The sequence below is a fragment of the Thalia democratica genome, chromosome 1, assembly GCF_965202585.1.
Source record: "Thalia democratica chromosome 1, ktThaDemo2.hap1.1, whole genome shotgun sequence".
In the NCBI taxonomy this organism is placed as follows: domain Eukaryota; kingdom Metazoa; phylum Chordata; class Thaliacea; order Salpida; family Salpidae; genus Thalia; species Thalia democratica.
In genome coordinates this window covers 34,764,158-34,792,028 of record NC_139165.1, presented here as the reverse complement: position 1 = coordinate 34,792,028, position 27,871 = coordinate 34,764,158, and positions in this window count along the sequence as shown.

The following is a 27,871-nucleotide window of genomic DNA, read 5'->3' as shown; positions in this document are numbered from 1 at the left end:
CCAGTTGTTTTACTTTATTTAAATATTTTGAAAGAAAAAATACTGTTAAATTATATCTTTTTTAGTATTTTTATTATGTAAATGCAAAATTATAGATAGTTTAAAGGTTTTTTTTTACTTTATCAAAACTCAGACTAGTAAGGATTAAAAAGAATACCTTTTTTAGGTTAGAATGTTTTTCCTATGCTTGAGCCTGGTTTTGATTTTTGATCAACAACCCTTTTTGCCTTTAAATTATAGTTTACAATTGTTTGTTTGTTATAAATTTGATATTTTAGGTAATCGACAAGTTTTTCACACAATCAGAATGATCCTGGATACTTTAAAATTTTTAAAATTTCAGTATGACATAAAATAACTCGGAAAATTTTGAATATGTTTTTTAAACTCAGGCTGACTCAAGATAGTTCTTTATCTTAGTATAGTTTTAAGATTTCAGGCATTTTTTTGTTATACATTTTGAATGATATATAGTTAATTTAGTTCCAATAATTTTTTTTTTAATTTTTAGTATTTTTTGCTGAAGTTATCTGTTTTTCTTGCCTTTGAAACAAAAAATAAAATAAAAAACCTAGATGACTTAAGGTCAGTTGAAAATCATTTAGGACAGTCTTGATCTGTCAAATAAGTTTTAACCAAAAGGATTACAACCCTGTCAAACTAGTTTAACAATATCTACGTTAAATGTTTGACATAATAAAAAAACGTTTTATGTTTTAAAGAGAAGCAACCCTGGTCTTTATATAATTAAATATTTTTTTTTGCAAATTATTGATGTTCTTTTATCTTTGTTTTTGCATTTTACATCTTTTACTTACTAGAACTCTGATTTTTATTAAAGTTCATTTATTAAACTAAGCTCAACTAAAAAATATAACACAATAATATTTTTAAATATTTACAGTAAAGTATCAAATTTACAGTATAATACTTATCTTAAACTATATATTTTAATTGAGGTGGTTATTTATACTTTTTATAGAAATAAAAAGTTTTTAAAAGTTAAATCAGCACAATTTTTTTACTGCTATACAGTATTTTTTCGATATTGATCAAACTAGATTAGAAATCAGTAATGAAATTAGTTTTTTCATAAACTTGATTTTCACACACTCAAATTACTTTGGATAACTCTTATGCTATTTTAAAGGTTGGAAAACATATGCAAAGTAATTTTTTTTTAAATACTTATGCTGAGACATTACACCTCGATTTGAAGAAATTGCTTGACAAGTTGAAACACAACCCAGTAGCAGTTTCAATTAACAATTAATTATGGTAAAGTAGTTTAGAATAGTAGATCTCTTGGTGTTTTAGTCTCTTATATTTCTATAAAAAAAAAAAAGTCGATGTCTCTTCTACTAATGTTGAATATAATGTTAAAACTTTACAAAAATGATTTATCTATTTCCCTAAGTGCTTAATAACTCTTGAGATAAATCAAATATTAATATGTTAATTTGTATTAATTTAAATTAATGTACTAGTTATTATTTTTAATCATTAACATTTTATTAAGTATAAAAAAATTATTTATTTTTATTAGATACAGCTTTGTTTTGCTTTTTTTTTTTTTTTAAATTGTAGTTTTACTTTTTTAATGTTATAGCTAATTTTTTTTCTCATTTTGATAAGTTAAATAGTAAAATCCAAATTCTTAAACATACTTTTTCAAACTTAAAATATGTATAATTTTTTTAATTTTTTTTTAAGACATATTAAAAGTTAAATTATTGATAAATTTCAAATTTAAAAACATTTCGGGTTAAAACTTTACCTTTTAACGTAGAGCTCAATATAGATTTTGTGTGTGTATAATGTTAGATACTATTATATATTTTTTCATGGATATTTTTGTTAATAAGAAATATTTATTCTTTTAAAGTTGAATCTTACTTACTCATTTTAAAAGAGTTTTTTGTTTTAGAGTTTAAATTATAACTGTAAAGTTTTGTTACAATTTTTTAGCGCATTATAAAATTGATTAAAGCTTGCTATGCAACTCGATGACTGAAAGGTCTTTTTGTGAATCCAGGTCCTTCAACCAAAAATATTTGAGCAATTATGTTCAATAAACCTCATAAAGACCTGAATTATTATTAAGCATTAACTTTTAAACCTAAAATTTAGGCTTGACTCGTGCAAGCAACAAAACCAACACAGACAGTTTCAGATCAACAAAACGGATTTAGCTGTGATAATTTTTCATGTATTTTATTTCGTTACTTTTTGGTGTAGTTTTTGTTGTCGTTATTTATTCGTGGCAATAAGTTTAATAAAAACAGATAATAATTGCTTAATATAAAATAATTAATTCAATATTTAAATTTACAATGTAATAAAAAGTATCAAGACTCCTGATCGTTAATTAGGGGTTGTGGCAATGTATAAAATTAATCTAGTTAGTATTTTCGACCTGGGTGATACTAGTAAAATGTTGTTGTAAAAATTAGATCATCAATATAAGTTTATTAAAATGGATAGGGTAAATTGGACAATCTAAAGTTAGCGTGTAAAAATTAACTGGGTGTTCCCGAATTATAAGTAAAAAAATCGATTAAAATTATTTAGATATTCTTTAACACTAGCGGCGCTAAAGAATGCAAATTGGGGTGCACAGGATTTTAACATGTGATTTAAGATTCACGGATTCGAAGTAGCGTGCCGACCACTGGCTTAAAGGATGAAACTGATTCTTTTATTTTGTTGTTTGGAAGAAGGAATGCACCTCCTCAAGCGTCGCCACCGGTACTTAAAGAAGCGTTTTAATGAATAAAATCATACCAAAAATCTACTGATAAAACTACTCAATATCTTATTTGAATGATGTAATCATTTGAAGGTCATCTCAAAAGTAATTTAAATTCAGCTAATATTTATTTTAGTCAGTAAGAAAGATCGTTAACAAGGCTGCAAAAAAAGTTTTTGTTTTTACAGAAAGTATTTACATAACTATTATGATCAAAATTGCTAGTATGATAATCGTTTTTCTAATTATTTTACAAAAATTTTAAAAATTCCTCACTTGGTTTTTTGTGGCAAAGGTTTACTTTTAATACTACAAAGTTTTTTTCTTAAAATACCTGTTTTATTTTAAGAATTTTTATTTAAAACCCTAAAACATTATATGGTTTAGATTAATTTTATATGAAACAATCAACAATGATATTGAGGTGTACGACTAATCAACCAAAAGGTTTCTTTGTACACCAGGTCCTTAGACCAACTTTTTTGAGCGCTTTTTTTATCGTTCAATAATCAATAATACTTTTTTTATGTTTTATATACACATTTATAAGTTTGTTTACTTATTTATCAACCATGGACATAATTTAAATTTAAACAACAGGTAAGCAAATCAGATGCAATTGAGCTATTAGTAAACATACATTTTTAAAAGTAATCATTGTTTGAATGTTAGTTTTAAGTATACAGATTAGATAGTTCTATCATTGCAAACTTACACGATAACGCGGCCTGCTAGGACATTTTTAAATAAGTCCAGCCATTAAAGTACTTTATCTACAAGATTAGTGCCAGCAACTAAAATAGTACTCATTCCGAACCAAAAGGGCAGGCTTTGATACATTTACAACTTTTATAATTTTGGATGGCTCTTTATCTTCTAGTATAAATAATTAAATCTGCTTTTAAGATATGTTTAACAAAATATAAAACCTAAGTAAAGATAATCAGGAAACTATCTCTTAATATTTTCAATGCTATATACAGTAGAATCTAAAAATAAAAATACTGAATGTGATTTTAGCAATGGCATTAAAAAAAACATCGCAAAACTTTGTGTCATTTTGTACTTTTGTACTTTTTTTGACAATTTGTTAATATCTCAAAATTTAAATGTTTAGGTTTTTTACACGGTTTAAAACTGTAACGTACTAGAACACTTAGTCTAATAATAGTCATTATCTTTTATCTAGTTTTTAGTTTAACACTTTTTAATTTGACTATACACTTTGTTAGTGTATATTTTATTTAGACTTTTAATTAAATGAATTCTAAATTTTGATCAAAAATTAAAGTTTTTTTTCCTTCAGTTGAATATATCAAAATTAAGTTTTTTAAGTAATAATAGAAATTAAACAAAATTTTGTTTTGAAAAATAGAAAATTAGTCTATAATTTTTCTTTTCTTTAAAGAAAACTTAATTAAAGTTAACAAATGAAAATAAAAACTTTATTCACAAATGTTTTAAAATGAAGAAAAACGTTTAAAAATTTTGTAAAAAATTCCATTACACCTAAAAACAATAACAATATTTAATTTATAAACTTTTTATTCTCCAATTGAATATATCAAAATTAAGTTATTTAAGTATTAATAGAAATTAAACACGTTTGCAGAGCACATTCTTTTCTTAGTGATCTGCAAAAGTCAAAATGTTTTTTTTTCAACAGAAGGTCAATCCTAGTTTCTAAAGCAACGAAAGCGTTTATATATAGATATTAAACTTTTATATTTACTTATAAGTATCATAATTGTAGATAGTTATATATTTTGTATTCTTTTTTAAGGTAGTATATGTTTTAATTCTAAAAATATTATAATAGTTTATGAATTAATTAGTACTAATTTATTAAAGATACTTTTTCAACCAAATGCACATTAGACTATTATTAGATAAGTTGAATATAACAGTCACAATAGCACCATAAATCACTTTTAAGTTGTATTTAATTTGATCAAAGAAATTGATCCGTATCAGTGGCATGGTATGCTATTTTTATTAGGGGGTGCAGCAAATTAAAACAAAATCCTTAAACTTAAAACTTATATTGTAAACCAGTCAAAGGTTTTCTAAATCGAACTTTAACAATTTGCAATTATAAAAATATTTGTTGCATAAAAAAAAAGTTACTATAAAAATATACAATTAATGCAAATATTACAAACCTAAAAAAAAAAAAAACTCTAAACCTGCTGTAGTTGTCACTGCTTAAGTTTTCCCTGTTTAGTTACTCCTGCTCGAAGTGCCTCTACTCAAGTTGCCTCTTCTACTTTGTTCCTGTCCCACTAAAAGTTAAACTCATCTTGCGTATTATTACAGAAAGATCATTATAAATTTAGGTGGGTAAGTAACAAATTTGCTAAAAAAAAATATTTGTTGAGTTGGTATAAAACTCTATGCTTTAAATGTTATAAGAAATCAATTATTTTACCCTGTTTAGTTTAAATATGTAAAGAAAAGCTTATAAACTTAAAATATAAAAAGCAAAACCACAAAGTTCAATTAGTTCTTTAGAATAGGTAAAAACCTAAAATGCAAAAATCTAAATTTAATTAAAAATTATTTCCTCCTGAATATTTAATATTCACAAATTTATCATTCGTTATGTGATTATAAAAACCAAATTTAGGAATTTCGTAATCATTAACAAGATAAACGTCGTTCGAGAAGATCCTGATCCAAAGAAACAACTGCTGTTAGTGACAACTGATCTTCAACGTCGACTTGAAAACAGTATTTGTGGGTTTTTTAGGGAAGAAAGAAATGCTGAAACAGTTTTCTTAAAACTTCTAAACAAAATAGAAGAAGTCGTTTACAATCTAGTAGATAATACTCGTATTTTATTTGATAATTCTGAAATAATTTATCAGTTACTAGATTCTGCTAAAAAGTTTTGTGCACGTAATTTGCACCATAGAATTCAATTTAGATTTTATAGGATGGATTTTTATGATAGTTGGCTTTACAGTTCCAAACAACGGGACTGCGGAGGTGTTATATGTCTTAACAATAATAATGAAATATTGATGGTCATTCAAAAAAGCGGCCACCTTAATTTCCCGATGGGCAAGCAAGATTATGCTGACGATAATCGGTTTAAAACCACCGCCCTTCGGGAATTAAGGGAAGAAGTAGGCTTTCTATGGCCATCAAAAAAGTTTCACAAAGTCCATGATTACGCAAGGCTCCCATTTGAAAGTATGTCTAATCAAAAAAAATTTCGTAGATACCATCATTTTTATCTAATAGAAAACTTTAATTATTGTATAGATCACAACTTTACTGCCCGCAATGAAACTCTCGGCAGTATCTGGATAAGCTTAAACGAAATTCGAGAATTCTTTCAAAACAGGAATCTACACAGAAATTATTATTATAGAGAGCTTATTCATTTCGATCAAGAAACAGTAATTACAAGAAAAAAAGTTTTTGACCCTCATCCAAAATCCCCTTACAAATGGAATATTTCTGAGTACTACCATATGGCAGGATCGGCCCAAAACTTTTTTCTTAGAAGAAGTTATATAAGGGACATTGTTTTAAATATACCAAATCCAGGCCTACCTAACTATGATGACGATTCTGCTGCAAGCAGTTACATACTTCATGAAAGAAATAACAACACTTGTTAGTTTGTAAAGTTATGTGTATTGTTATGAAAGGTTTTTGTTATGTCTCTTTATAAGAAAGTAATTTTGTTGGTTATCTTTTTCATCTTTTGTATAATTTAATCTCATTTCTTAAAATAGTGGTCTTCTTAGTTGTTTTTGTTTTGTAGTCATGCAGAACGCTGCTTTTATCTTTTGCAGCTCTGCAACGTGGATAATATGGCTGTACAGCGATACCACCACGTAAAAATAAAGGTAACCCACACCACGATGCTGGCCTTGTCGCGGCGGTGTGGCCCAGTAACCATTTTGAGGTGCAATTGCTAGTTTTTAGTGATTTTTACAAGTTAATAATTTAATTCAGTTTTAACAAATTGGCAGTTATACCTCGAAATGGTGAAGCCAACAGCATCCTTCTCTCTTAATTAACATGAGAAACAATTTCAGTGATGTTTGGTTCCAGTTGAATATTTATTGATCTCTTTAAGTCTCTGATAATTTAAACAATTATGCTTGTTAAACTTAATTTACCTGAAAAACCTAAAAAATAATAGTTAAAAAAGGAAAAGTTCAAAAATGATTAGTTTAAAGTAAAAACTAAATCTCTACTACAAGCCTCCTTGTTTTTGTACAACTTCATAAGAATTTGCTTATGACTAAAATAGAGTAATCATGTATTTACTTACAAGAATCTACTAAAATCAGAAAGTTACATATTTGTCGCATATTTAGCGCATCAGTCGGTTAGTATGACAAATTGAAAAAGGTTTGATTTTTCATATAAAAATTTATATAAATATGATAGTTAAGTTGTTAAATATATATTAAATATTTTTGAATTTGTTGACAAAAAAATCAATACGTTACATAATAATAAATTGTACATTTTAATTGAAAAACTCTATTCAAGCTCCATTTGAACTTTTTGCAACAACAGAAAATAGTAAACAATAAATAAAATGGACTAAAGAGGGATGTATAAAAGGTATTGATAGATCAAATCCACAAAATAAGGATTCGGCCATATAAGTTTTTGAATTTGATATTCGGTCAAAACCAGATCTGAATCTGTTTTTGAAATTAAGATCTGGTCGGAAACGGATCTTAATTTATTCTAAAAACTGTGAAATTAAATTTTACTTCAATAAATTTATTTATAATATTCAATTACGGTTAGACTGTTAAAGAATAAAATGTGCAGTTAATTTGCATAAAGTCAAAATACTATATCACTCGTTTAAACTTTATCGGATTTCAAAAATGAGCCTAATAGCTCCTTTGAGGTCATAGGCTGCAAGGTGTCCAATGGGATTAGGGCGTTACTGGTAAGGGTCCATAAGGCCATAGTTTAAACTTTACTTTGGATTTTCAGGAGTTAATGATGAAGAGAAAAAGGGTCTTAAGCGTATTTAAGGACAGTTTAGGTTAAGAAACCTATTACAGGGGACCATAGTTTTTCTAAACTTTTCAAAAGGGGCCTTATAAAAATATTTTGGGAAACTCTGGCCTAGTTACTATTTTCATTAACAGTATTAGTGTATAGTTAACTTGCAGATGTTTTTTTTGATTATTAGTAATTGTACTAACAATAGTTGTTTGTTAGTTTGCGTACTTTAATTGTTGTGAGTTATATATAAAAATAGTTTAATAAATTTAATATAAAGCTTAGTTTTAAGTATTATATTTTAACTAGTTCTATTTGATATAAAAAATAAAGAGCAATAATTTTTATCTACTAGTCGGAGTTTATAATTAAATAATAAATCTTAAGTAATTTTTTTATCTATTTAATTTTATCATTTTTTAATAATTGTTTTACATCAAGAAAGTTATAAATACTCTGATCTTGAGATACTTGAGATCAAAAGTTTTAAAGTATAAACATCTTAAATTTTTTTTAAAAATACTGCCTCATGTGTGGTGATGAACTTTTTCAGAATAGTGTACTAGATGTAGATTAGTTTCTGGACTAGTTCACTACTAGCAGAAAAATCTAAATAAAGTCTCATGAAAGTTAAAGTTAACACTCACACTTTTTTTACAAGTCAGAAACATGGTCATATGAACCTAAATTAACTTTGTTGTTTTATTTGAAAACTTTAAAAAACATATAACAAATGTAGATCACCTAAAGTTTTATACTTCGGGTGTGAACATATGCAATCTACTGTTTAAATTTTACAAAAATATAATAAACAATGTATTAGTTTTTTAAATACGTACTGGTTTTTCTAATGCTTTGAACTATTACTAGTTAAAACTGAAAAAGAAGCTTTGATTTTTGGTAGAGTAATTAGGGTTAAGCTTACTGTCAATACTACAAACTGTATACTGTATAAGACATAACTGTATTGTAAAAATTTAAGTCGTAGTAGAGATTAAGTATTGAAATAACATTTTTTTTATGACTAGTATCTTCTTTGTTTTGGTCACCGTTTAGATCTTTCAAACTAAAAGTATTAGAGGTAAACCGTAGTAGAGAAATAAAAATATTTTAAAAGATATCTTAGCTAATATACAACAACAGCTTTGTAAGTTTGAACATTACTAAAGAGTATTTTTAAGTTTAGAAGCAATTTTAGCTTGAGTAAAATTCGAGAAAATGTATTCAGCTAAGTATATCATCTTACGTCAGACAGAATTCTCAATTTTTTAGTTGTTTATTCATAAATAAAGCCTTTTAAAGTTACAGGAAAACAAGCAAAATTCGTATGGTACCAGTATCTAATGTAAAATTAGATCACTGATCAAGGTCTCAAGCTTATTTCTGCATTCTTTTAAAATACTGAAGTCAGGAAATTTGATAAAATAGAAAAAAACAGGTCAGATTTTGTCAGTTTGAATTTAAAAAATTCCTTGTTTTCCAAAGCCTTCATATGGTAAAATTAAATTAAAAGTCTTTCAAAGTCAGAAATTTTTTTTAAATTTTCCTAGAAATTTACAACAATATTTAATTTTATTTTCAATGCCTTCACCTGGTATAGATTAGTAAAATATCCTTCATAAAACTGCACAAACTTTCTATTAACATATTGAACAAGTACCCTACTTGAACAAGCAGATTTTGTTAGCTTTTTAGTATTGATGATCTGTAGCAAGGACACTTCCATAGTGAAACTGTGATATATACACAAAAGTTTATCTAGCGCAATTTTAGAATCAAAGTGTTTTTCGTTTAAATAATCAATTTATTTCTAACTAAGCAGTTAGTTTAGTATTTTATGTAATAAGTTAATGTGTATACTTTACCTCTTTATAATTTTTTCAAAGTTGTTTAAATTTATAAATTAAGTTATAAGAGAGGTATATGCCAAAATTAAGTTTACTTATTGTTGGTATTTTTTGTAGAATAACTTAAGTTTTTAAAGTAAATAAGAGTATATTTTTTTGTTACAAATGTTATACTAAATGATAAGAGGAAATATTTTATACAACAGATATATAGTTTACTTTTTTATGTCTTTTTTTTACATTCACTTAAGTATATTCTTTTTTAATTGATTTTAAATTTAAGTATTTTATATTAAATAGTTTGGGTAGTATTTTATAAAACTAAGTGAACAATTTATATAAGTAAAACTGATTTAGAGAAGTCAGGAAAATTTTGGTAAAAAGTCAGGAAATTTTCCTCAGCTTGATCAGTGGCAACCATGGATAAACCGTTTGTAGGTTAATGATTGCAAGTTTTTGGTTGTGACTGGCTGATGAATCCTAATAAGGACGAAACTGTTCTCAGTCTACCGAAGGCTTGTGATCAGATGATCGAATTGGTATGGTCAACCATTTTGTTAAACTTGAGATAGTTCTTGTCAATAAACATTTTCTATGACATAGAGTTAAGTAGCTAACAAGAATATAACCTGGCTTAGATTGCTGTTTTATTTTGCATTTAGTTTGTTTAAGATTAGTAACTGCTTACCGTATAAAAGACATACATATAATACATACTCTTATGGTTCTTAATTAAAATAGTTTTCAAGTTTAATGGTTATAGGGATAAAATATTATTAAAATTTTTAGCACATTTACGTGAAAAATATCAATCTTCTTCATCAGAATAGCTTTTTGAATAAGCATGTGGTGTCTACATTGTACTAGAAAATTTAATCGGTCATGAATAAAAAATTAGGGAAAAAAATCTTAAGATCTTTTGTTTTTAAATAAGTTCTCATCAGTACATAAATTTCATCACAAAAAAGGTTTTATTTATGAACTTGAGGTAGTTTTTTTTATTTTAAATATAATAAGTAAACTTTGTAAAATGATATCTATATTCGTTAAACAATATTTTTTAATCTACTACTGGTGAAAAAAAAGAAAACAGCTAAATTTAAAGTAATACAGGTGGTTCGTTTTTTAAAACAGTGTCAGTTGTAAAGAGTTTTGTAAGCCTTCTGATTATTAAAAAGTAATTATATGAAAGCACTCTTAACTGGTGAACTACTAGATCCACAAAATTGGAATCCAGAACTATTTTTGAAATTTGGATAAAATTTGAAAAAATCTTGATTATTTGAAGCAGAAAAAGTTAACATTATAGGCAAAGAAAAAATAACTTACAGTAAATAAGAAATTAAGAAGTTTTAAAACAAACATCACTTTTTCTTCATGAGTTAAAATAAAATTAGAGTACTAACAATTTGATCGACAAAATTAGTTTTTATTCAATTCATAAAACAATAACTATTTATAATGAATTTATTAAACTTAACATTCCAGCTTAGTTAAACACAAATAAAATTTCAGATAAATATTTTTAAACGTTGTTATTAGGTATAGTTGCTGTTCAAACCATCTTTACATTTTATGTTAAATATGGAATGTTATTTAGTAGTGTGTATTTTTTAGTAGTTATTTAGTAAAGAAGGTACAACAAAATATGATTTTTTAACAGCTTTGCTTTATAAACCTTGTGATGCAAACTCCTTATGTATAAGTTTCATTTGATTACTTCTGAAAACCTATAGTTATGTGTGTATGTGGCATTTCTGACCAGTATTTGAATTCTTTTTCAAAAATACATTTCTCATATGGTTCAAATAGGTGTATTACATTTTAACGTTTTAGAGTTTAAATTTTGACTGTAAAGTTTTATTCTTTTTTTTTAATTTATAGCTCATTATAATTTTTATTGAGTTGGGTATGCAGCTCGATGACCGAAAGGTCTTTTTGCGTATCCAGGTCCTCGAACCAAAACTTTAAGCAATTTTTCGGTTTTCTTTTATAAATTACTATGTTGTAAACAGTATCAAATTAGATTTACATTGTCAAATTAAAACGTCTTCATGTACGAAGTGTTATTATAAAATTACGTTTTCCTCAAACCCTTTTCAAATTTTGTACTTTTACAATCATTAGACTTTAAACACACTTTTTTTATTTTACTTTGATATAATAAAACATATTTTATGTTTTGGTTTTAAATAGCTAATTATATTTACTGAGTAGTTTTTTTAGTTTTATTAAAAGTATTTTCATTTTAATTTTTTAGGTTGAATATCTATTACAATGCTCAAACCTACAAGACGCCTCTGCTGTCCATATGTTATAGCTTAGCATTTAAAGTTTAACGTAAATTAAAAAAAACTTAATTAACATCAAACTTAAATTAAAGCAGCTAGTATTTTCATTAAAACTGTTTACTTAAAAAAAAATTAAAATTATGTAATTTCTTTGTGTAAAATTGTTTGGCTGCTATCATAGAAGCACTTTGTTTTTTAAAGAAACCTTGAGAAATGTTTCTGATACTGTCTTGAAAGTTGCTCCTGATTCAGAGGCTTCATAAAAGTCAAAAGGACTTTCCTACATTGAGGATCAACAAATTCGTCTTCTGTAGTACCAGCTAAAAACATTTATTTACTTAAATATTTAATTCTAGTAAAAATTAAGAGTTTTTCAATTACTTATATTTGAAAGTTTTGTAAGGTGTTCTATAGAAACACGTAATAATAAAAATATAGTTTTAGCAGTTTATTATAACTTAAACCCATCAACTTAGTTAAACCTAAGCAGATGGTTTTATATCAATAAAATAAATAATTATATTGTAATAAATTGGCCGGTAAACAACTTCAAAATATTATACTTTGTAAAGTATTCCTAACATAATTTGAATGAAATACAATGTTTGTAAGCCACAATTTATTAACTACCTATTTAAAAAAATATATTACTATTAATAATGTTTAATACACACGCAAATAATTATAAGATAATTTCAAAGAAAAGTAAAATATCAAAACAAACCATTAATATCACGAATAAAAAAGCTGACTCGATGGTTTGTCCTACCCGGTCTCAATCCCGCTTTCTGTGTAAAATGTTTCAAGTTAAGTTAATTTTTCGAGTTTTTATAATGATAACTGTGATAAGCAAGCAATAATACATAAATTAAATAATAAAGTTTAAAACCAGCAACAAGAGGCGACATGTGATGACGTCATATAAAGGATACAGAACAATCTTGTCTGATTTATAGTTGTTTACAGAACTTAAATGTTAAACTCTTTTTTTTTTATATTATTGTTACCCAGACTAGGAGCCCTGATTTCCTTCGAAATTGCCTCGGTCTTAGGCTCGACAATCTCATCAGATTCCAGGTTAGCAGTAGTCTCGGAACAACTTATTACGGTGCACGAATGTGTGCGTGGCACTTTCAAGACTAATGCCTTTTTTAGGGTTTTTAAGGACATAACTATATAATTTATATATTTAAACATAATAAAACTAAGTAATGTTGTTTTATTATATACAAATAAACGCAATGACAGCTCACAATAAGTCTAAACACTTAAAGTTAACAATTAGAAGGAAAACGTGCTCTGGATTCCCTCCTTGATGTGTCACTGGTCTCCGGTCGCTCAGTTTCTGGCACTCGACATTGGTCCGTCTCGTTTACAGAATCTTGATGAACGTGGCTTGATCTTCTTTCGTTTCCTTTCCGTAATCGGAGTGTGGCGATAAAATACAATATAAATAGGCACGATGATATAAATATGTATAAATATTACAATACAAGTACAATAGTAAGTAGATACGAAAATATAAATATGTATAAATATTACGACAGAACTATTTAAAAGTACGAAAACAACTTGTTCGTAGAAGTGTAGCTAAGGTTGACGCCACAGTCTGTGTGGGCTTGCTCGATAAGATGAATGTTCAAGTTTGTATCCTTGAACGCTGTGGACTCAATCGTGGAATTCAGTGTTCAAATTGATCCAAAGAAGTTGTCTGCTACAGTATGCGTAGGCTTATGAGTATGGCACGTTAAAAACTCAAATCGAGTTGCTCGCCCCGTCGACGTTGTTGAATAAGAAGGTTTTCTCGGGTGTCATCTAGCTTTTCCAAGATGGCGACTTATGTTCAGAGCGCCAAGAGAAGGTTTTTCCAATGATTAGCTAGCTTTTTCAAGATGGCTGCTAACGCTCAAATTTGCGAGCAGGAGAGTGTCGCTTCGTGCTTGTTTCGAGGTAAATTACCTGCTTCACGCTCTGATTGGGCGTATTTATAGTTTTTCGATTCTTTTTCTAGAATTTCCGATTATCACGCGATCTCTAATTTGATTTTCTTATTTTCCTGGACTTTGGACTATAGATCACTTGATTTCTTATTTGATTCTCTCATTTTCCCTTAGCCACACCCATAAACAAGCTATTTCCATTTCAATCAAGAAATCAAAGACAAAAATCATTTTAACTAGCACTTATCTTGTTTGTGAAAAATATTTTTTTTTGGGAATTAGATTTACTATATTTATTCGTTGTTTTTTTAAGGGACAAATATAATATCAAGTGATTAACATTAATTTCTTTAAATTATCAAAATTTGGACACAAGGCAAAATAAGATTTTGCATAAGTGTTTTACAATATAACGTGAACTTCATTTTTGATGCGTTTTTGATTTGACTGTTTTTGAGCAAATCAATGTGTTTAAATTTAACACATTATTATGAAGAAGAGTGTTATAATACAATTAAACAAACTGTTTTTTAAGTATAACAATATTAATCTTCATATGTTTTCCTTTTGCCAAAGCTGTTAAAAGGCTTTACGTTTTAGAAATTGTTTATATTTTTTATTTTTTCCTATTCATATTTTAAAATTAACACTTCAAACTAATAATATTTTCAAACAGTAAGTATCTTTTACAGTTTTTTTTATCAATATCATACATAACAGTTCTTGAAGCAAAAGTCATAAATAAATTTAATTAACGTTCTCAGTTTTTACTATAAGTTGTTCTTTTGAATATTTATTCAGATTTTTTGGTTTTATTAATTAAAAAACTTCATTTTTTGGAAGTTTAAATGTGAATATTACAGTATTATTATAGTTAAAACGTTTTGTGCTTTGTGAAATGTTTATTAATATAAATCAGATGAAAAATACATTAGTTTTAAGCTCATAGATATGAAAGCTTTTTAATTGTAAACATTTACCCGTTAGATGTTAGTTTGTAAATTTAAGTTTAATTTTGTTTAAAAAAAAATTATGTCTAAAATTTAAATGACAATACTTATATATTTTTGTAGAAATAAATAAGTTTAAGCACTTTTTAAATTTATTATAATAATAATAATAAAATTTAATTTGAGGTTGTTCAACAAATGTCAACAGTCGCGCTTAATAAAACAAAGTTATCATTATGTAGGTAAATTTTAAATAAAATTGAATTAGTTATAATGTACTTAAGCAAGCATCTTAAAATGAAAATATTAAATTACCCTAAAAAAAAAATTCAATTCATAGAAAATATTTCATTTTCATTTTTTCAATTACTATTAACTACATTTTATTATTGAAATTAAAGTTTTTTTGATCTAATAAAAGCAATCACAAATAACAATAGAGAAATTTTTAATACACAAAAAGTTATTCAAACATTTTAAACCCATAAAAGTAAGGAAAAATATAATACAGAACTGCGTAAAAAGAGCATTGAAAATTTTTTTTGATTATTCTCTCAATTTTTAATTTTTTTCTTTTTTTTACTACAGCGCACGCTTGACAACTCTCTTATTGAACAGCTTTAATTAAGACAAAAACAAATTCTGAGAAGTCTGATTTACATATTTTCTAAATTAAAATGTTTTTAAAAACTTTTTTTTTAACTAAATATTTGTTCAGCATATTTTAATTTGATTTATGTAACTTGTAAACTATTTTTATTGCGTTAACTTCAATGGTCCTCTAGCCTAGTGAACGGCACGCTACCTCGAATCCGTGAACCTTAAATCACAATATTAAAATCATGTGCACCCCAATTTGCATTCTTTAGCGCCGCTAGTGTTGAAGAATATCTAAATAATTTTAATCGATTTTTTTACTTATAATTCGGGAACACCCAGTTAATTTTTACACGCTAACTTTAGATTGTCCAATTTACCCTATCCATTTTAATAAACTTATATTGATGATCTAATTTTTACAACAACATTTTACTAGTATCACCCAGGTCGAAAATACTAACTAGATTAATTTTATACATTGCCACAACCCCTAATTAACGATCAGGAGTCTTGATACTTTTTATTGCATTGTAAATTTAAGTATTTAGTTAAGTTGACTTAATGGTTTTATATATAAGCAGTTACTATCTGTTTCTATTAAACACATTACCACGAATAAATAACGACAACAAAAACTGCACCAAAAAGTAACGAAATAAAATACATGAAAAATTATCACAGCTAAATCCGTTTTGTTGATCTGAAACTGTCTGTGTTGGTTTTGTTGCTGGCACGAGTCTGATCAAGCCTAAATTTTAGGTTTAAAAGTTAATGCTTAATAATAATTCAGGCCTTTATGAGGTTTATTGAACATAATTGCTCAAAAAATTTTTTGGTTGAAATACCTGGATACACAAATAGACCTCTCGGTCATCGAGTTGCATAGCAAACTTTAATCAATTTTATAATGCGCTAAAAAATTATAATAAAACTTTACAGTTATAATTTAAACTCTAAAACAAAAAACTCTTTTAAAATGAGTAAGTAAGATTAAACTTTAAAAGAATAAATATTTCTTATAAACAAAAATATCCATGAAAAAATTATATAATAGTATCTAACATTATACACACACAAAATCATTTTTGAGCTCTACATTAAAAGGTTAATTTTTTAACCTGAATTGTTTTTAAATTTGAAATTTATCAATAATTTAACCTTTTATATGTCTTAAAAAAAAATTAAAATAAAAGTTATATATATTTTAAGTTTTAAAAAGTATGTTTAAGAACTTGCATTTTACTATTTAAGTTTTTAAAATGAGAAAAAAAAGGGTTATAACATTAAAAAAGTAAAACTACAATTTTCAAAAAAAAAAAGCAAAACAAAGCTGTAACTAATAAAAAAAAAAAAAATTTCTATAGTAAATAAAATGTTAATGATTAAAAATAACGACTAGTAAATTAATTTAAATTAATACAAATTAACATATTAACAATTAGAATTATCTCAAGAGTTATTAAGCACTTATAAAAATAGATAAATAATTTTTTGTAAAATTTGAACATTATATTCAACATTAGTAGAAAAAACATTGACTTGTAATTTTTTTAGTGTAACATAAGAGACTAAAACACCAAGAGACCTATTATTCTAAAACTATCTTACCATAATGAGCTGTTTATTGGAACTGCTACTGGGTTGTGGTTCAACTTGTCAAGCAATTTCTTCAAATCGAGGTATAATGTCTCAGCATAAGTATTTGAAAAAAAAAATTACTTTGCCTATGTTTTCCAACCTTTAAAAGAGCATAAGAGTTATCCAAAGTAATTTGAGTGTGTGAAAATCAAGTTTATAAAAAAATTAATGCCATGACTGATTTCTAATCTAGTTTGATCAATATCGAAAAAATACTATACAGCAGTAAAAAAATTCTGCTGATTTAATTTTTTAATACTTTGTATTTCTATAAAAAATATAAATAACAACCTCAAGTAAAATATATAGTTTAAGATAAGTATTATACAGTAAATTTGATATCTTACTGTAAATAATTAAAATCATTATTGTGTTATATTTTTTAGTTGAGCTTAGTTTCATAAAAGAACTTATATAAAAATCAGAGTTCTAGTAAGTAAAAGATGTAAAATGCAAAAAGAAAAGATAAAAGAACAATTAATAATTTGCTAAAAAAAATAATTTAGTTATATTAAGACCAGGGTTGCTTTTCTTTAAAACATAAAACGTTTTTTTATTATGTCAATTATTTAAAGTAGATATTGTTAAATTAGTTTGACAAGGTTGTAATCCTTTTGGTTAAAACTTATTTGACAGATCAAGACTGTCCTAAATGACTTTCAACTAGTGATGTACCGGACCCACAATTTCGGGTCCGGCCGGACCCGGATCCGGACTTTTTTTCAAACTAGAATCCGGCCGGAACCGGATCCGGACTTTTTTTTCAAATTAGAATCCGGCCGGAACCGGACCCGGACTTTTTTTTCAAAATAGAGTCCGGCCGGAACCGGATCCGGACTTTTTTTTCAAATTAGAATCCGGCCGGATCCGGATATCAGACAAAAATGGCAATATCCGGCCGGACCCGGATAGTGAGTCCGGTACATCACTAGAACAAACTAGCCTGTGTCAGAATGAGGTTTTTAAAAACTGAAAAAAGAACTTAAATCTAATTATAAGTAGAACAGCTAGCCACAAGGTTTACAAATTTAGATGTTACTTACAATTAAAAATCTGAAATCAAGTTCATGAACAAAATACACTAGAAAATTACAAAATATTGAAAACTGGATCAGCTCAAACTCATTCAAAATCTAAAAGAAAACTAGCCTGAGTTTTTATAAAAAAAACTAAACTAGCCTGAGGCAGTCAAAGATTTTCTAAAAGTCCCAAAACCTTCAAACTAGCAGGGTTGCCACTGTCTAAGACAATAAAACTAGCTAGAGTGAGTATAAACAAGCCTGAGTCAGAATGAGGTTTTTAAAAACTGAAAAATTACTTTAAACTAATAATCAGTAGAACAGCTAGCAAAGGTTGACAATTTGGTAGTAAAGTTGTGGACTGATTGTGGTACACTTAACTTATTAGTACTACCCATCATAATTAAATCCTACCTTATTTAATTAATATCTAACAAATACTTAATTCTAACTGAGACTACTTTCTATAATCAGACACGACAGTTTTGAGTGATGAATCTTTTATATAAAACACAACAAAAAATACTAGCATATACAAAATTATTAATTACTTTGGTAACACTTTAAAAACTGGAAGCAATTTAAATCTATATCAAAAGACTTAAAACAAAAAACTAAAAATTAAATAAAACTTTTAGTAAACAAGAAACTGTAAAATTTTTAATAAACTATTAAACTAAAAACCTGGCTTAAATATTTAAACAATTAAACATCTGTTGAAATATTCACTTTTAAGACAAAACACCATTACTTACAATAAGCATTCACAAAAACGTTCAAGATATTTTGTTGCTTCAAACTACACACCAAACTAACTAACTGCTTACATATAAACTGCCTGTCATGTTCTGATGTTTTGTTGCATCAGTATTTAGTTTGAAACATTTCGTCATATGATTTTCATTGGCTTGTACATTCAACCGTATTAACTCTAAATATTCTCTGAGCTCGACTTTAAACAATAAATAATGCACGTATTCATTCCAAAGTTTTCAATTTTACAACATATGTAAAGAGTTGCATTTCATGAAATGTGTATTTTTAGTTTAAATGTAAACAAATGTAAGTTAGTCACGTGTACAAAATGAGCCAATCGGGGTAGGTGTTTAATTTTAAGTGACGAAAATGAATCTTATTAATTTTCACAAGGTTTGTTTTTGAAAAAATACTTTTCAGTATGCTCTTTTTTACTAACTAGATCCTAACAGAGATCCGGCCGGACCCGGATCCGGACTTTTTTTTCAAATTAGAATCCGGCCGGAACCGGACCCGGACTTTTTTTTCAAATTAGAATCCGGCCGGAACCGGATCCGGACTTTTTTTTCAAATTAGAGTCCGGCCAGATCCGGATATCAGACAAAAATGGCAATATCCGGCCGGACCCGGACCCGGATAGTGAGTCCGGTACATCACTACTTTCAACTGACCTTAAGTCATCTAGGTTTTTTATTTTATTTTTTGTTTCAAAGGCAAGAAAAACAGATATCTTCAGCAAAAAATACTAAAAATTAAAAAATAAATTATTGGAAATAAATTAACTATATATCATTCAAATGTATAACAAAAAAATGCCTGAAATCTTAAAACTATACTAAGATAAAGAACTATCTTGAGTCAGCCTGAGTTTAAAAAACAAATTCAAAATTTTCCGAGTTATTTTATGTCATACTGAAATTTTAAAAATTTTAAAGTATCCAGGAATATTTTGATTATGTGGCAAATTTGTCGATTACCTGAAATATCAAATTTATAACAAACAAACAATTGTAAACTATAATTAAAAGGCAAAAAGGGTTGTTGATCAAAATCAAAACCAGGCTCAAGCTTAGGAAAAACATTCTAACCTAAAATGGGTATTCTTTTTAATCCTTACTAGTCTGAGTTTTGATAAAGTAAAAAAAAAACCTTTAAGCTATCTATAATTTTGCATTTACATAATAAAAATACTAAAAAAGATATCATTTAACAGTATTTTTTCTTTCAAAATATTTAAATAAAGTAAAACAACTGAAAAACTGTACAACATTTTGAATCGTTTAAAAAATAAAACTTTTTTCCAATAAGCACAAGTAAAACAAATAAAACTAGCTGAACATTTCACAATTAGTAAATTTTAGTTGTTAATACAAAGTTATAATTTATTAAATACTAAACAAATTTTTTAAGTTTATTTTAAAAATGTTTTTTAAGCATAAAGTAAGATATACATCTTAAAAACACATACTATAACTCTCATACTAATAAAATTAAGAACAAGCATTAGCAGTGTTGTTACTCTTTGAGTTAAAAAACTTTCCTGACCCTTAAACTTTGATAAACTTATAAAACATTATATATAAATATTCAATATAAATAAAGTTTTAAAAACAATTCAGGTTGTTCATAAAAATTGGAGTAAAAAAAACAGATAGATAAAACTACAACAAAGAAATTTCATTTAATGAAATTAAAAACATTGGAATAAGATTCAAAAAAATATACTGAGAATTTTAAAATATTTATACTGTCCTGAGTTGTATTAAGTGTGGGACTCTGCATGAGTTACAAAAAACTAGCCTTGGTCATTTTGAGTTTAATAAAGAAAAGAGACAGTCAAAGCTCAAAAGTAGCAGTATAATTAGAGTAATATTTTGATAAAAATAAATCATGGACTAAATAAGTATTCATATTTCCAAAATAAAATTCACTCATAAATGTATTCAAAGATTTTACACAAGTACCAAAACTAGACTACCTGAATCATAATACAACCAACAACTAGTTATTAAGGGGTTGCTACTTTTTAGAGCAAAAATCTTTGTTGAGTGTTAAGAAAATCTATCCTGAGAAAAAAAACTAGTCAGTCATGCTGATTTATGAAAAAAAAATTTAGAGTTAATGATTCAAAAATGAATAATTATCTTTTTTTTTTTATGTTAAAACAACAGATCAAAATAGCTAGTAAATAAAATAATCAAGATAATAATTGTTTCAATTTTTAATGACAATAAATCAAAGTAACAAGTAGTTTAATAAAAAGCATACCTAGCTAGCCTGAGATTGACAACAACAAAAAACCCAGAAAAATTTTAGCCAGCCTGGGATTTTTAAAAAACATCTATGAAATTCAAACTAACCTCAGTGTGTGGCAACTCAATGTAAATTTAAGTTTATAACTTCTTCAAATTTTATATGTACTATTCAATTATTGTTATTATTATTATTATTATTATTATTATTATTATTATTATTATTATTATTATTATTATTATTATTATTATTATTATTATTATTATTATTATTATTATTATTATTATTATTATTATTATTATTATTATTATTATTATTATTATTATTATTATTATTATTATTATTATTATTATAATTATAATTATTATTATTATTATTATTAAGTTTATTGTCCAACGAAGGACCTAGGCATTAAAACCTAAGCCACTTAAACTGAAAGACACTAACATAAAAAAAAAATTACAGTGATTAAATAAACATAAACATAAAACTTATACAAGGCACAAACTTAATAAATTAAAACTTTTATAACCAAAATATTCAACGATTCCAAAGTCACCAATCTCCAATTATACATTCCAAAGCAACAAATCCCTGTAACAAGCATCTCCTGTCAAAATTCTTCAGAACCTGTCTTCATCTTGCAGAACATTGATCTGAGCTACTATTTGCAATTCGTATATTTTCAAAGTTTCACAACGGCAAATTCAGTCAAAAATCATTTCAAAAATGTTGCAGCAACAATTCAAAAATCTAGCTTAGGAATGAACTGAGTATCCAATAATTTCAAAATCTAAAGCCCAAAGCACATTAACAATGCACCTTACAAAAAATCAAAATTGAAAAGTACCTAAGATCTATATGGGGAAGGTGTAGCTTACAGATTAAACTACCAATAAACTACATACCACACACCAAATCAATGGCTAAAGAGATAAACACAACTAATTACTTATAAATTTTACTGGTAAATATTTTATTTAAATCAAATCTTTTTAAGTTTAATCGAAAGTGTTTAAGATTTTTGCACGATACTAGTTCATTTGGAAGTTTGTGCCACATTTTTACCGAACGATAGGAAAAAGATTTGTGCCAACCAACATAGTTGAAATTATATTTGCATGTAGATTTTCTATTATTACCTCTGATTGAGTAATTATTTTTATAAGGTTTAAAGAAAGTTTGAAAATCAATAGTAGTTTCATTGTTAATCAGTTTAAAAAAAGTAATCAGATCAAATTCAAGTCTTCTGTACTCTAAAGTGTTTATATTAAGCTTTGTTAGTCTGTCTATGTAAGACGTATATGAAATGTTGCACCGATTAAAGGTTAATCTCGTAAATTTTCTTTGAATAGATTCTAGTTGGTTAATGTCTTTTATAGAATATGGAGAGCATTAAGGTGTGTTGTATTCAATCTTAGGACGGATGTAAACTAGGTACAGCTTTTTAAGAATTACCAAATCCGTAGATATAAAGCTTTTTAGTATTTGAAAAGATAAAATTGATGCAGTACGGTAAATATAGTTAATGTGATGGTTCCATTTTAAATTACCTGAAATAGAAATTTTAAGGTCTTTAAATACTTCAGTTTTAGGTAAGATTGCATTGTTTATTCTAAAATCAAACGTTGGAATAGGTGTACTTTTGCGAATATTGAAAACGTGACATTTGCTTGGATTTAGATTTAATCTCCTTTTATTTAACCAATGATAGATTTAATCAAAACATTTTTGTAAAACTAAATTAGATTGGCTAAATAATTTTGTGTCGTCTGCAAAAAGCTTAATGTTGCTATTAAAATCAACTTCTAAGGCTATATCATTTATAAAAATTATAAATAACAGTGGGCCTGTAACCCCTCCTTGCTGAACTCCACTAAAAATTGGTAAGGATTCTGAGAACGTGTTACCGATAACTACTCTTTGTGTTCTTTCCTGAAGAAATTCTTTGAACCATTCAACTAAATTTATATTAATTTTGTATTGAGATAAATTTTAATTAACTTAAAATGAGAGACAGAGTCAAACGCTTTCTGAATGTCTGTATAAATTACATTGATAGATTTATTGGTAAAAAAAGATACTAACCATGAATGAAGGCAATCCAATAATTAATAAATTATTTGACAACAAATTATTAAAGTTGTTTGTAAGGATTAGTTCTAAAAAAGTATAACCTTTCCTATCGAATTCTTGCTTGTCAAACTTCAACTTTGTTCTCCTGTACAAACAATAATATAAACCAAATAAATCGAATACTGTTTTGAATAAAACAATACTTTATTTATTCTTAGGTTAGAGTATTGAAGTTAAGAACCTAAAAATAAATGTTTTTAGTAATTTTAATTTTTACACAAAACTGGTTTTAAGTGTTTTTTAAATCTAAATTTTAAAGTGTTTTCTTTGTGAAACTAAGCAATTTCAGAAAATCGCTAAAAATTTCGAAACTTTTAAACACCTATCTTAGTTTTCGACTACAAACTATTTTCGACGTATGCGTACAAGTTTCAGTCTACCGAAAGCTTGAGGTCTGATGGTATTAATTTCCATTGTTAAAGTTTTATTTTAACTTGAGCTTGCCTTACGGCACATTAAAGTCCAAGACATGCTGTGATGGCTTTTTTTGATGCTTACTTTGATTTTTATTCTTTCAACTTAAGTATAAATACTCTTTTTAAGTTAGTTTCTTTTTTGTCTCAATAGTTTTTTAAATTAAAGTGAGTTTAAAAAAAAAATATCACAGTTAGTAACTAAGTAAATATTTTTTATTTATAAATCTTGATAAAAGCCTAAAAATTTAAAACGTTTTATTGACTTTTAAACAAAAAAATAAGGTGATTATAGAACCCATTCGTTTTAATAAAACTTAAGTTTTTACTTGACTACGTTTAAAAATTTTTAGGTTAATTTTCTGGATCCAATAAGAAATTGTCTTTTTAGACCCTGATGCAAATCCGGGCGGATTTAAATTTAAAATAACTTATTCGATCCAGACGGATCTGAATATAGAAAAAGACCCGGTTTCGGATCCGACGAATAAAAAAATTGTTGATCAGGTATGTCACAAATTGTAGAATTTTAAATTTTGGTGTAAATATTTAGAACGATGTTAATTTAAATGTTAAATTATTATTTATAATTAGTATAGTTAAGTATTGATGTTAGAATTTTTAAACTTGACATTTATAATTCACTAAAAGATCATAAAATTCAACTATAAACTATTTATTGACATTTCTAATATAACAAGCAGTAGCTATTACTTGTTTCAAAATCTAGAACGAGGAATAACATTCAAAATTATTAGTACTTAAAAATAAAACAAAACAATTAAGTATTTAAGAAAGGGTAGTATAATAAGTATTACTTTACTACTTGTTTCTAGAAGTACAATGAAGGAGTCAAAGATAAGTTTAACTGGAAAGTTACATTAAAGGAGTTATCATAAGTTTAAGTGGAAAATTACATAATTACAGACAGGCTTTTGCCCATGACGTAAATAAGTAGAGAAAAAAGAAAATAAATAAAAAAGTTTTTCCTAGTATCTTAAAAAGATGTTGTGGTGTGTGCGGGTTGTTTTTGATGGAACGGGCAATAGTAATAGAAGTTTTCAAAGAATAAAATAATCGTTCAAGTTCTGTAAGTCTTAGCCAGCAAACAGTCACTAAGCTTAAGAAAACCTCGAGTCAGTTGTGGTAGAACTGCATCACGTTACTCACCTTATCACATTATAGTCTTTTGTTTTTTATTGTATATAAATCACTATTCACATAAAAGTGTTTTCTTAACATTAGCTAAGTAGTAAGAGCAATACATTAAAATTAACTAGCGTTCCATTTGAACGTTTTATAACATTATATATATAAATTAATTAATAGTTTATGTCGTCCAAATGCTTATCGATGGACGACATAAAACGCATGACGCGGTCTCGAACAAAGGCAAAAAGCCAAAACAAACAACAACCTAACCGAACTACGACTGAGCCATTGGTCAGTGGTTATACTAGAAATTCCTCATAAGAAGATAAATACTTTAGTAGGTTAAGTGTCAAATATGCACGAGCGTACACAATTTCACGAGAGCACAAAACTGCTCGAAGACACTTTTGCACAAGGAGAAATTTTTGCATGGGTTGAACCTTTATTTGTTAATTTTATTTTACAGCTTTTTTGTAATTTTAGTTTTTATTTTTTTCGTAATTTTGTTTTTTTTACTATCACTGTAACCCCTAACCCTTACGCTCGGTCGGTAACATTTTTTTTATTAAATACTAATATTGTTTTTATACTATCATTGTCCTATCATTGTCAACCCTAACCCTTACCCTCGATCGGTAGCGTTTTTTTAATTAATCATTTGTTTTTTTTTTAAGAATTTTTATTAGTGTCTTAATTATTTTATTTTCACTATCACTTTACCCCTAACCACTACCCTCGGTCAGTAACTTTTTTTTTCGTTTAGTTTTTTATTAAATTATGTTTTAGTTTTTTGCTTTTTATTTACTTTTTCTTTAACTTTTGTGCAAAATTTACCCTCCGTGCAAAGTTGACTATTTGTACAAAATTTTCTTCGTGCAGTTTAGTACCCTCGTGCTATTTTTCTTCGTTCAATTTAAACACGTTTCCATACTCATAAGTATAATTAGAGCAGGTGTCGGCAGGCAGTTGGTGCTCACGGGCCAAACTTCAAGCGTCAACTCTTCGCGGACCGCAGAATACGTTTTTTTTTTGACATCTAAACAATCTTTTTGGTTTAGTTTTAGTCAGATTAAAAAAAAGTTTTACTTTTTTTTTTTTTTGTTTTGAATGACTTTTAGCTACACGTAAAATACATATTTAATTATATATCTTATTTTAATAAAATTCATATTGACTAATATACTTAAGTATTAATAATCTGGAAACAGGTCAAGTATGCAGGAATACTTTTTTGCACAAAGGGAAATTTTTACACAAGACTATTTCGCACGAATATTCTTTTGCATAAAGAGTCACTTTTGCACGAGGTAAAAAAAAAAACGAGAAAAAAAGAAACTAAAAGATAATAAAACTAACCGAGGGTAAAGGTTAGGGGTAGCAGTGATACTAAAAATAAAAATAAAATAAAAAGAAACTTAACTCGTGCGAAAATGTCTCCGTACATTTTACCTTCGTGCATAAAATTCCCCTCGTACAAAAGTGTCTTCGTGCAATTTTATGCACTTGTTAAATTTTCTCCCCTCGTGCTATTTTGTACGCTCGAGAATTTTGACAGCTACCCCAGAAATGGGAACGGGTCACTTTTGCACGAGCTTCACTTTAGCACGAAGACTTTTTTGCACGAGAGTACAATAAATAAAAATTAAAGTTAAAAATTTAGATTTAGAAACATAATACAAACAAAAAAGATAAATTAGTAAAAAATAAGAAATAAATTACCGACAAAGGGTAAGGGTTAGGGGTAACAGTCATAGAAAAGACAAATAATAATAAAATAATAGTTTAAAAGTAGTAAAACAAAAATAAATAAATAAAACTAATAAAACTTAAAAAAAAAACAGACCCACGGTAAGGGTTAGGGCTAACAGTGATAGTAAATTATTTAAAAAAATATGTAAACAAATTTTATTATCAGGGAAAAAGATAGGAATAAAAATTTGTTTAATAAAGTTGTAAAAACAGAATAATAATGTTAATAATAAAAATTTTTTTTTTTACCTGTACAAAATAGTCTTCATGCAAAATCTTCGTGCCAAGATTTTTTTGGCAAAAGTGACCCCTCGTGCAAAATTGACGTCGTGCAAAAGTATCTTTTTACAAATGCGTCTTCGTCCATAAGTGTCCCTATTCGATTCCTAACATAATAGTTTGTGCCTTATTTTAAAAACTTTGTAAGTGAATTCAATTTAATGTTATATAATTTTCCTACAACCTAACTCTCTTTAAAAACATTTATAGGATAACTTTACACACTATAAATCAATTTTTCATATTTAAAAAATGTTAGTTGTTAAAAATAAATTTTGAGTCATAAATGAATTGCACTCTTTAAAAAATTAACCTAATACTTAACTTTATAAAATTAATACCTATTTTTATTCCAACAGCTAAAAGAAAATTTTTATCAAAATTAATTCTCGAACATTTTAGTAGAATTCCTTTTTAGTAATTAATTAGTCTATTACATAGTTGCCATAAGCGAAAATTTATGAGTTACAACTAACCAGTCTAAGTTTATTAAGAGTTAAAAGAGGTAAAAATTTGCTATTAATCAAAATTAAACACCTAACTAGAATGTTATTGTTATAAAAAAATTCGTTAGTAAGTACATAATACGTATCTCGACTACAACTTAAAAACAGTTAATAAACTACATAACAGCCATAAAAACTATTTAGAGGGTTTGAAGATTTGTTCAAAACGTTTGAAACTAAAATTTCACACTAACTTGAGTTTTTCGAATATCTTAAACAAATTTTACTGAGTCTGAGTTTCTCAAATTTTTAAATAGCCTGTTTTTTTGGCAACCCAGTTTATTATAAAATTCACAAATCAGAAAAAAAAATTACAGTGAAATAAATATATACAGTAGAACTATTATTATAAGTCAGCTTAAATGGGAAGTTAAGTTTCTAAAGTATTTTTAACGAAAGTATAAAAATTTATTAAGTTATTAATAAAGTAGATAAACGTTGTTCTTTTTTGACCATTATAGCAATTCATTATCTTAATCTAAAGTATTGCATTAGAACAGATAATTGTTAAATATAAGACAAACTATAAGAATTAAAAAACGATAGTTAGGAGCTATTATAAGAATTGAAAAAAAATCGCTTAAGTCAGTTTCAGCAAAGAAAA